The sequence below is a fragment of the Gopherus flavomarginatus genome, chromosome 20 (genome assembly GCF_025201925.1).
Source record: "Gopherus flavomarginatus isolate rGopFla2 chromosome 20, rGopFla2.mat.asm, whole genome shotgun sequence".
Taxonomy (NCBI): domain Eukaryota; kingdom Metazoa; phylum Chordata; order Testudines; family Testudinidae; genus Gopherus; species Gopherus flavomarginatus.
This window is the reverse complement of record NC_066636.1, coordinates 93,773-106,074: the sequence shown is the minus strand read 5'-3', so window position 1 is coordinate 106,074 and position 12,302 is coordinate 93,773. Positions and strand designations below refer to the sequence as shown.

Below are 12,302 nucleotides of genomic sequence, written 5' to 3'. Positions count from 1 at the left end.
ACCAGCCAGCTGCCACATGACCTCATCCTGGGGTGAAACAGCTGAGGGGTTACTTCCCTCTGTGCTCTCATGCACTGACCTCAGAGTCAGACCCAGCACTCGCTACATTTGTGGGAGGGGACACCAGCCTGAGAATCCCAGCAGGGCTGGGTTCTTTCCCCTGATTGGTGAGAGGGAGACAGGCAACCTGGCTGGGAGCAGCCAGCTAGTGTGGGGGAAGCACAGGGATGAGGAAATACCCAGAGACCATGATCAGCTCTGCACCCCTCAACACAACCCCCTCAAGCATCCACAGACCTCACATGCAACAGCAACACATGCTGCAGGTCGACCCTGCTGGTGGAGCTCATGGAACTAGGGCACCAGGAGGGCACCTGCAGATCCAGCACCTCTGCCCCTCACGCCCATGTGAGAGCATGGTGAGCCTCCCCTCAACAGTGATTGGCCCCACTGTCAGCCCCAGGATTTGGCAGGGCCACAGGCCGGGGTAACCAAGGCCTAGGGTCTCAGGTTATTGGCAGACACAGAGGGAGCAGGGTTAGCAACTGGCCACCACAATAAACAGAGGGAGCCCTTGTGCCATAGCATATGTGGAAAACCTGGTGACCTGAGCTGGGCTGATGTGGAGCTAAGCTGTAAGCCAGCCTCTCAGAGCAAAGGCTGCTCTGCTGTTGTTTTTTAAGCCAGTGATGCAGCCCGCCAGCCTCTGACCCATCCCAGGCGCACACAAAATGCTTCAGCAACTCAGGTCAGTCTAACTTCAATACCTGGGAAGATACGGGAAGAGATGATTAGGGCATCCATTGGAAAGCCTCTATAGAATACAGGCGGGGGGCTGTAACCTGAGCCTTGCCGCTGCTGGCTGAAGCCCGTAGTCCTCAGCTCTTGCCCTGGGCGGTGGTGCTCGGGCTTTGGATTTGGCCCCGAAAGTCTAAGCCAGCCCTGGCAACCCCATTAAAACAGGGGTCCCAACCCACAGTTTGAGAACCACCGACTTAGAGCGGTGCCTTAAGCAAGAACAAAACCAGTGCAACATGTCTCATCCCCAGAATAGTACCTCTGGTAGCACAGCACCCCCATATGCCATGCCAGGGTCCTGCGGTCAGCTCTACCCAACTCATACCCACCTTGCTCCCTGCAGTACAGCACCCGTGAGTTCTGGGTGGGGGAATGTGGTCAGCTCCATGAGGAGAGAGAGAGAGAGAGAGTCCCCCCATTGAGCTCCCACCACCCCCTAGCACAGAACTGGGGCATTAGTATCAGCACTAACTGAGAGATCCCATCCCTGCTGAGGTCCTATCCCACTCCCTGAAGACAGCTGTTAAGAGGTCTCTGGAACTCCTGCCATTGTACTGCTCTTATGGTGCATATAGAGGGGTCTGGTATTAGAAGAATAAGTCTGCTAAGAATCAGAAATAAAGAGGTCAGCTGTATTTTACGGTGTTATTAATTGCCCTGTCAGTGGCTCACGTGAAAGCTGCATCTGCTGCAGATTAGTAATACACTTTCCATAACAGCTCCCCTCTAAATACCTGAGAGCCGGGGCTTGTTCTTTTCTGTCCAACAGCCTGGAGAGAAGTGTGACAATGTGGCTCGTGCTGGTGGTGGCAGGTAATTATGTCATATGCAGCAAGGCTAGCTTGTGGAGCTTGGTAGTGATGCGGGGCCAGGACATAGCTCCACACTCAGAGTGAAATTAAAGAGGTTCTAGCTAAGCCTGTTAGAATTAAACTAATATAAATTTCTGCACAAGCTACTGCATTAGTGACACAGCAGCTGAAACCTCTGCCTTTGCCTGAGGATTCCTAGATCAGTGTGAAGCATTAGTGATGGATGAAAGGCCAAGTGCTGCGGTGAATCCTGCCTCTGCCTAGCAGCAGTAGTGACATACCGATAAATGGGAACAGTGTGTTGGCCCATTTCAGCGTAAGATGGAGTCGTGTCTATCTAACTGGTGACTGTTACAGAAATAAGTCCCTATCCAGCAAACTGGGTACAAAATTTCACTCACAGGTGCAAACCCTGAATAAGGTTTTACAAATGCATGTGTCTTTGCAGGCTCAGGGGCCAATGAAATGAATCCCATAAGCCAAACTTAAGCATGTGCTAAGTCTGCACCACCTTGTCAGTGCTTGCAAGAGGTTAATGCTCCCAACAACCGACATGTTCCTTCCCCCTGCAGAGGACACAGGCCCTTTATCTTCCTAAGAATTTTATGCAAATGATGTTGGAGAGTTATTTTCAAGATTAAATTAATTTATGTATAAAATGCCTCCATGCCATTGATCACAGCACAGATTAGTGCAAAAGCCCAGGTTCTATTCACCCTATGGAATTGTCACAGAGTGTGGGGGAGTCAGGGCCCTGCCCCACTGCAATTCACTGTGACTCTCAGCCAGCCAGTAAAACAGAAGGTTGATCAGATGACAGGAACACAGTCTAAGGGTATGGCTACATTTGGAATTTCAAAGCGCTGCCCCGGCAGCGCTGCGGGAGAGCTGCCCCGGCAGCGCTTTGAAGTGTGAGTGTAGTCAGAGCGGCAGCGCTGGGAGAGAGCTCTCCCAGTGCTGCATGTAAACCACATCCCTTACGGGTGTAGCGTGCAGCACTGGGAGCCGCGCTCCCAGCGCTGCTGCCCTGGTTACACTGACGCTTTACAGCGCTGTATCTTGCAGCGCTCAGGGGGGTGTTTTTTCACACCCCAGTTGCAGCGCTGTAAAGTGTGAGGGTAGCCAAGGCCTAAGGCAGAGCTTATAGGTACAGAAAACAGGACCCCTCAGTCAGGTCCATCTTGCGAGTGGGGAGCCCTGACCCAGGTTCTGGGCTCCCTCTGTTTTCCCAGTCAGCTCCAACCTGAAACTCCCTCCAGCTGTCTCCTCCAGCCACACCCCCTGGCTCCTCCTCCTGCCTTTGTCCAGTTTCCTGGCAGAAGGTATCACCTGGCCTCAACCCCCTCCTAGGCTCATGTTAAAAAGGGCTGCTCATCCTTTACATGCTGGCCATCAAGTATCATCCCTTAGTGAAGTCACACCCTTATTTCCCATCATCATCTAGTATCAATGCATACAGTAAACTAGTAAAACTCCCATGCAACATTACTAAGTTAATACTCCCTACTCTGTCACATCTCTCTCCCCTTCGAGACTGAACTGAACGGGGTCACTCTAACCAGTGATCTGGGGACATTCAGGCCCCCCTCTCCGGGAATGCCCCAAGGGTCGGTCCTGGGGCCGGTTTTGTTCAATATCTTCATTAATGATTTGGAGGATAGTATGGACTGCACCCTGAGCAAGTTTGCAGATGGCACTGAACTCGGAGGAGTGGTAGATATGCTGGAGCATAGGGGTAGGATACCGAGGGACCTAGACAAATTAGAGGATCAGGCCAAAAGAAATCGGATGAGGTTCAACAAGGACAAGTGCAGGACTCTGCATTTAGGAAGGAAGAATCCTATGCACTGCTACAGACTAGGGACCGAGTAGTTAGGTAGCAGTTCTAAAGAAAAGGTCCTAGGGGTTACGGCGGACGAGAAGCTGGATATGAGAGTCAACAATGTGCCTTTGTTGCCAAGAAGGCTAATAGCATTTTGGGCTGTATAAGTAGGAGCATTGCCAGAAGATTGAGGGATGTGATCATTCCCCTCTATTTGACATTGGTGAGGCCTCATCTGGAGTACTGTGTCCAGTTTTGGGCCCCCCACTACAAGAAGGATGTGGAAAAATTGGAAAGAGTCCAGTGAGGGCTACAAAAATGATTAGGGGGCTGGAGCACATGACTTGTAAGGAGAGGCTGAGGGAACTGGGATTGTTTAGTCTGCAGAAGAGAAGAGTGAGGGGGGGATTTGATAGCTGCTTTCAACTACCTGAAATGGGGTTCCAAAGAGGAAGGGATCTAGACTGTTCTCAGTGGTAGCAGATGACAGACCAAGGAGTAATGGTCTCAAGTTGCAGTGGGGGAGGTTTAGGTTGGATATTAGGGAAAAACTCTCTCACTAGGAGGATGTTGAAGCACTGGAATGGGTTTCCTAGGGAGGTGGTAGAATCTCCTTCCTTAGAGGTTTTTAAGGTCAGGCTTGACAAAGCCCTGGCTGAGATGATTTAGTTGGGGATTAGTCCTGCTTTGGGCAGGGGGGTTGGACTAGATGACCTCCTGAAGTCTCTCCCAATGCTGATATTCTATGATAATAGATCAGCTGTCATGTTATATTTATTTTATAATTGGAGATACCTATCTCCCAGAGCTGGAAGAGACCTTGAAAAGTCATCAAGTCCAGACCTCTGCCTTCACTAGCAGGACCATGTACTGATTTTTGCCCCAGATCCCTAAATGGTCACCTCAAGGCTTGAACTCACAACCCTGGGTTTAGCAGGCTAATGCTCAAACCCACTGAGCTATCCCTCCCTTCCCCACAGAACCAGATTGACCTGTCCTTCTTGAGGACCAGCACCATCAGTGAGACCCAAGGGCTAGTAGATGGCTGGATCACCCCCAAAGGCAGCATGTCACTGACCTCTCTTTCCAGGTCCTGAGCAGTTTTCCTTGTGACTCAGAAGGGGGAGCATTTTATAGGAGGATGTGCTCCTGTCTCCACCCGGTGGACAATGAGAGTCCAGGCTAGTTCGAAAACAGCTGTTGGCACAAATGCAGCACCCCTCTGATCTCAGCTTGCTGGGCAGGGGTGCCAGCTTTTGTCCCAGAGAATAGATCTACTAAAGAGTCATCTCCCTGCTCCTCCCAATGTCCACACACGGCCAACACCACAGTCCTCGTCATAATATGGCTTCATCATATTAACAGGGTACACCTTGTGGCAGTGGACCCAGTTAGACAGTTCCACCACATAGTTTACCTCATTTAGTTGCTTGACAACCTTGAAAGGGCCTTCCCAGGCAGCTTGCATCACCTGGTCTCCAGTGGCGAAGGCACGGGCCTATGCCGTGCGGTCATACCAGACCTTCAGTTTCCTCTGGGCTCTGGCCAGATTTCCCTTGGCCCCCTTACTCGCCGGCCATATAACAGTTTGAAAAGGTGAAAACCCAGTAGATTCCTGGGGCACTTCCCTGTACGTGAACAGCAGGTGAGGTAAATACTTGTCCCAATCCTGTGGGTGCTGGTTCATAAAGGTTTTCAGCATCATCTTTAGAGTTCCATTGAACCTCTCCACTAGCCCATTGGACTAGGGGTGATATGCTGAGGCCCAGATGTACTGGACCCCACATTTCTCCCACAAGCACCGGAGTGGGGCTGACATGAAGTTGGATCCTTGGTCTATCAAGACTTGGGGAACCTCACTCGGCTGAAAATGGTCAACAGTGCATCTGCCACTGTGTCTGCTTCGATAGAAGACAAGGCCACTGCCTCTGGGTAATGGGTAGTGAAATTTACCACCACCAGAATGTATTTTTTCCCTGACTGGGTCATCTTGCTGAGAGGCATCACTATGTCCACAGCCACCTTCTGGAAAGGTTCCTCTATGATGGGCAAAGGTCTCAAAGTTGCTTTCCCCTTGTCCCGGGCCTTCCCCACCCTCTGGCAGGGGTCACAGGATTGGCAGTACTGTCGGACATGGGTAAAGACCCCAGGCCAGTAAAAGTTCTGTAGCAGCCTCTGCCTGGTGCGCCGGATTCCCTGGTGCCCTCCAAGAGGGATGTCATGGGCCAGGTACAGTAGCTTGCGGTGATACTTCTGGGGTACCACCAGCTGCCTCTGGATCCTCCACAACTCCACTTCCTCTGGGGGAGCCCAATCTTGGTCCACAAATCCCTTCTCCCACAGGAACCTCTCCTGGCAGCCTTTCCCTAGGGTTTGTGCCAAACTGAGGCCAGCCAGGTCCTTTAGCTTCCACAAGGAGGGATCTTTCTGCAACTTGGCCTGGAACTCAGCAGCTGGGGAAGGGATGGGGAACCTGCTTCCTCTTGCTGGTTGGGTCTGAAGCCGCAGCCCCTCTGAGCTGTGTCCCTGGGCACTTCTTCCCTGTTAGGGTAGGGTCCTCCGCCTCCGGTGAGGTACCATCCCTGATGTCAGGGCATAGTGCCCCTCACCGGCTCTGGGTCATGACTAGGGCATTCTGGGGATTGCTTGGCCAATCCTCTAGGACGCTCCCCATCAACACCTCAGTGGGCAAATGATGGTGCATCCCCACATCCTTGGGGGTCCTTCTTCACCTCTCATTTCAGATGTAGTCTCACCATGGGCACCTTGAATGGGGTCCCGTCCACACTGTCAGTTTAAAGGAAATTAATGGGCATCAGGTTTAAAACAAAGAAAAGGAAGTTCTTCACACAAGGCACAGCCAACTTGTGGAACTCCTTGCCTGAGGAGGTTGTGAAGGCTGGACTATAACAAGGTTTAAAAGAGAACTGGATAAATTCATGGAGGTTAAGTCCATTAATGAGTATTAGCCAGGATGGGTAAGGAATGGTGTCCCTAGCCTCTGTTTGTCAGAAGGTGGAGATGGATGGCAGGAGAGATCACTTGATCATTGCCTGTTAGCTTCACTCCCTCTGGGGCACCTGACATTGGCCACAGGCCACAGACACAATACTGAGCTAGATGGACCTTTGGTCTGACCCAGTACGGCCGTTCTTATGTCAGGGTCAGGTAGGTATCAGGCATCACCCGATCTGGGGCCACCACCTTGGGCCAGGCCAGTGTCACATCAGCACCCATGTCCCAGTATCCATTGATTTTCCTCCCATCTACCTCCAGGAGAACAAGGCACTCGCTCTGCAGAGACAGACCCGTGCCCACCCTGTAAACTGAGAACCTTGAGTCCAGAGCATCCAGCCCCCCTAGAGGAGCTGGTCTGGGAAACTCTCCCCTCCTGAGCAGTTGGTAAGCTGCCAGCCCCTCCTGCCTGGGAAGTCTGCTCCTCTGGCTAGATCCCTACGCAGCTAACCCTGTAAGGGTTCAATTTGCTTAGTCTGTCCTTGAGGTTGGGGCATTGGGTCCATGTGCGGCCTTCTCTGGCCACAGTAATAACAATTCACGTTCTGCTAGTCCCCTCGAGCCAGACAGTTGGTTCTGATGCTCGTTGTTCCCCTTGAGAGGGAGGAGTTCTCCACATTCCCAGGGTGATTCTCTCTCTGCATCATGATGGGCGTATTCTTTGGGACTCCTCCATTCCACTCCCTGACCAGCTTTCCATTAAACTCGTCAGCCAGCTGCCCTGCATTCTGCAGGTCCTCTGGCTTTTTGTCCACTAACCATATCCTCAGGTCAGATGGGCAATGTTCATACAGGTCCTCCAGTAAAATCAATTTAACCATGCCCTCCTTAGTCTGGGCCCGATCTGCCCACTTGTGGACATATCCCTCCATTTGCAGGATCAGTTCCAAATATGTCCCCTCAGGTTTTATGCTGACTCTAGAACTTTTTCCGGTATGTCTCAGGAGTCATCCCAAACGTGCATAGAAGGGCTTTTTTGAACAGTTCATAGTCCCCTGCCTCCACCCCTTCCATTCGTTTTGGCTTTGGGATCCAGTAAGGGGGTGAGAAACCAGAGCCTGTTTGCAGGGTCAACCCTGTGCAGCTCTCAGGACTTCTCAATGGCAATCACGAATTCATCTATGTCCTCCCCTTCCTTAAACTGGGACAGGATAAGCTTATCAAAGCTCCATGCAGTCCTGCATCCCCCCCTCACTCACCGCCACAAGGGGCTCTCTGCTTCTCAGCCTGGCCAACTCCAGTTCACGCCACTGCTTTTCCAGTCTTCCAGTACATGCTGCCGTTGTTTCTCCTGATCCTCCAGCTCCAGCTCTTTCAGTTTTATCTCCCTCTCCTATTTCAGCCTCCTCAGCTTCAGCGATGGGGAGCTCCGCCATGAGGATCCCCAGCTGGCCGTGGGGGTCACGATGCCTCCAGGATTCTCGGGGCTCCTTCCAGCCCCCCTAGCCATAGGTAGGAGGGACCTCGGAATGCCCTCAACAGCAGTCTGACCCCTCCCAGCTGGGACAGACACCAGTGCCAGCACTGCATCTGCTGGGCTGCTTCCCTTTGGGGCAGAGATCAGCTCCTCCAAGTGATCCTCCTCCTCCAGCTGGGCAATCAACTGTGCTTTGGTGGCCTTCCCTCTGCAAAGGCTCCTCTGCTTGCACAGCTCTACAAGGTCCCTCTTAAGGAGATGGTTATACTTCTCCCTGCTGTACCCAAGTTGCTGTGGACTCACAGGCCTGGGTGCTCTCAGGTCCCCACGGTTTCCAGGAAGAACCCCTAGTGTGCCAGCCCTTCTCGTAGTCACCAGCTCTCTCCCAGGGTCGAGCCGCAGACTCCTCCACCCCTGGACCCACTCCCCAGGGGGACCCTGTTCCTGCAACAGTCCTTCTCTCTCCCAGGGCCAAGCTGCAGACTCCTCTACCTCTGGAACCGCTTATCGCAGTCCTCAGGGACCCTGTTACTGCAACAGTCCTTCTTGCTGGTTACACGCTCACAGGGGTTAAATGTAGCTCCTCTGCCTCCTGAAACCACTCCTCTCTGAACCGTCAGCATACCTAGTTCACGTTACTCCCCATTTGTTTTACTGCTCCCCAGTCACTTACTGCAGGAAGCGCTGTCCATGGGGTACAGTACATCCCACCCCTGCCACTAGTTGTCACGGAGTGTGGGGGAGTCAGGGCCCTGCACCCCCCACTTCCTGCTATTCACCAAGACTCTCAGCCAGCCAGTTAAACAGATGGTTTATTACACGACAGGAACACAGTCTAAGACAGAGCTTGTAGTACAGAAAACAAGACCCCTCAGTCAGGTCCATCTTGGGGGTGGGGAGGGGGCAAAAGAGCTCAGACCCAGGTTCTGGGCCTCCCCCACATCTCTCCAGCCAGCTCCAAACTGAAACTATCTCCAGCAGACTCACCCACCCACAGCCCCTGGCTCCTCCTCCAGCCTTTGTCCAGTTTCCCGGGCAGAAGGTGTCACCTGGCCCCAACCCCCTGGGCTCAGGTTATGCAGGGCCGCCACCATCCTTTATGTGCTGGCCGTCAGGCATCATCCCTCAGTGAAATCACACCCTTATTTCCCATCACTATCTAGTATCAGTGCAAACAGTAAACCTCCTATGCAACATTACCAGGTTAATACTCCCTACTTCCTATTCTGTCACAGGGATTTATTCACCTTCTGCATTTTGCTCATCTCGGGCAGGTGGAACAAAACTCAGCAGTTGCATTTTCTAGCTCCCACTTGTATGAGCCAAAGCTCTTGTCTTTAGGTTTCCAACACAGCAAGGAAATTTAAAAAAATTCTAAGGTGACAGCTGCTGTCCGATCTCACAGTCCAACCCACACGGGAAGCACCAGCCCATCTGGAGTCTGTATGGATTCGACTGCAGGATTGGGACCCTGGTTCCCATTAAAGCAACACTCTTGGTGTTAGGTTTTGGTAAAGTCTCTCATTTACAAAATGTACCCTGGGGAAACTCAGCATGGTCACAGCAGCCACTGAGTTCAGTGACAGCCCATCAGATCCTGGGCCAGGCCAGATGATAGGGGACAGGAATGAAAGTCCAGATCTTCCCCAGATGGGCTGCAAGCATCTCCCCTCATTACCAGCTCATCCCTATAACCACACTAATGTCTCCCCACAGCTGCTGCCGCACAGGGAGTAGACAGGATGGTCGGGGGATACGAGTGCAGCCCCCACTCACAGCCCTGGCAGGTTTCCCTGAACACTGGGTATCCTTTCTGTGGCGGATCCCTCATCGCAGACCAGTGGGTGCTGTCAGCTGCCCACTGCTGGTACTAGTAAGTGAGGAACTCACCATCTGTGTGTGTGCTTGTCACTTTTGTTATCGCAGTCCCAGAAGGGTGGGAGCAGGCTGGGGCTAGGGAGCTTGTGGGTGCTGTCCAGAGGGGCTCTGAGCCACCATTTTTTCCCCAGCCCTGACTCCATGCTGGCAGTCCTGGGAGACCACAACATCCAGGTCTTTGAACACACCGAGCATCTGATGCACATCGAGACCAACATCTTGCACCCCAGCTAGGACGACCAGACACTGGACCATGACATCATGCTCTTCAGCCTGATGCCTACGTGCAACCCATTCCCCTGCCGACTGTCTGCCCAGAGGTTGGGTCTCTCTGCATGGTGTCAGGATGGGGTAACATCTTCAGCGATGGCTGTGAGTTCCCTCTGTCTCAGGAGTCCCCAAGCTACTCAGCACATCACACTCAGCCATTTAATAAATTATTTGCTGATGACACAGCCCACACGGTGCAGATGTTCAGGAGGGGGCAGCCCTGTCCTGCTCAAAGACCCACAGTCCAAGCACAGACACAAGTGGGCAGAGGCTAGGGATAGGGACAGCAAACAGGGATTTTATACAAGCCTGACTCTCAGGTCTCCCCTGCTTTAACCCGTTAGGACCACATTCCCCTCCCAGAACTGGGACAGAATCTAAAGTGCTTCACTCAGAGCATGCTGCCGCTGTGTGTAACATTCAGGATAGTGATATAACTCAATGACTTACTGTCACTCCCCCTGAAGGAATATACCAGTGTGGTGTGGGAAGGAGGAGAATCCCTGGTAAGGCCAATTCTTCTCTGCCTTTTAGTGCTAAGCGCCAAGAACCTGCAGTGTGTCGAAGTTCCCATTGTGAGCGACCAGGTGTGTGAGGGCTCCTACCCCGGGATGATCACCAGCACCATGATGTGCACTGAGTACCTGGAAGGAGGCAAGGATGCATGCCAGGTGAAGGTTAACAGCCATGGTCCTGTCTGGGTCTTACAGAGACTCTAGCCCTTCTGCGAACACACCAGAGGTCAGGAGGGATCTGTCAATGCAGGCCCTGGGTGATGCATGCAGTATAAGGGACTGGAGGGATTCAGTGACTTTAACAGGCCATTAATTTGGTGGCATTGCTTTCCCTCCACTCACACACAGGGAGATGCTGGTGGACCTCTGGTCTGCAACAGGGAGTTGCAGGGCATCATGTCCTGGGGATTTGGCTGGGCACAAAAGGATCACCCTAGCATCTACACCAAGATCTGCTCCCTGCTGTCCTGGATCAAGAGCACCATGGCCACTAACTAGCTCAGACAGAACAACACTTTCCACTTGGGAACATGGACTCTCATCGCTGTGCTGGGCCCAGCTGAGGAGGAATGTTATAGTGGTCACTCGGAATCACCTAGGACCTGTGCAAGAGATGGCTATAAATCTAGCTGTCACCACATGTCATTCTTGTCTGTGTCATGCTCTGCGTCATAGCAACTAGCCATTTTTAGGTTTTACAGACAGAAGAGACCTAGTCCGATCCCCGGAACAGCACAAGCCAGAGAATCTCTCCCAGTGATTCCTGCACTATAGGGAAATGTTCTGCCCTGTTTGTGCCCGTTTTTTATTCAGTGCTTCTCAAACAAACAGTCCCTGAACCTGCAATCAGATCCAAATGCAGAGAAGGTCACCAGGGCCTGACCACGCAGATCCTGCTGCACACTCAGTGCCACACAGTCACATCAGTAACTCACCCAACGCCGCATGTTTGCATATTCTGTATTAAAGGGCACTGGTTTATAAGGGTGTCAGGGCTGGATGCTAGACACTGACCCCCACCCCCAGACACTGCACACATATAGCCTGAGAGTTAAGTTTCAGAGTGGTAGCTGTGTTAGTCTGTATCAGAAAAAACAAACAAGGAGTCCTTGTGGAACCTTAGACACTAACAAATTTATTTGGGCATAAGTTAAAATCCTCTCCGCTAGCCAACATCTGAGTATTAAGGCTTTCAAGACAGATTGTGGAAACACAGGAATGGCTCATAGTGGAGTGGGGTGTCTGTGTGCAGCGCAGGACTATACTGTTTTGGGTTTACACCCCAGAGGGGGAGTGCACTTGAGTACTGGGCATTCCCAAGCTGTCTTCCCAGGCAGAGCTGATCTCTGTGTCTGTCTTTCTGCAGCTGGGTGGGGCACTATCTGTGTGTGCCAGAGGAGGCTTGAGGGCCTGGCTCAGCAAGACAGGGTGAGGGAGGTGTCCCTAGCCTCAGTTTGCCAGAAGCTGGGAAAGGATTGCCTGTTCTGTTCATTCCCTCTGGGGCACCTCGCATTGATCCTGTCTTCTGACAGTGGAAGGCTGGTGGAAAAGGCAGGCTCAGTTGTACCCCACTACATCAGGTGGCACCCCAGAAGGTGGAAGGCTACCCATCACAACAACAACATAAGAATGGCCATAATGGGTGTGACCGTGCCTCAGTGGGTCACAGCTGAGGATGCCAAATTCAGGATGAACTGCTGAGAAATAGGGCAGATACACCCCAAGACCACTGGCTGTTTGCCCATAGAATATACCAAACCAGCAACAAAAGTAAA

At 52.2% G+C, this 12,302-nt stretch overlaps 1 pseudogene; it reads left to right on the top strand.

Moving 5' to 3' along the window:
- Positions 1–5,302: 5,302 nt before the first annotated feature.
- Positions 5,303–11,025, top strand: LOC127038328 (trypsin-2-like; annotated as a pseudogene).
- Positions 11,026–12,302: the final 1,277 nt, after the last annotated feature.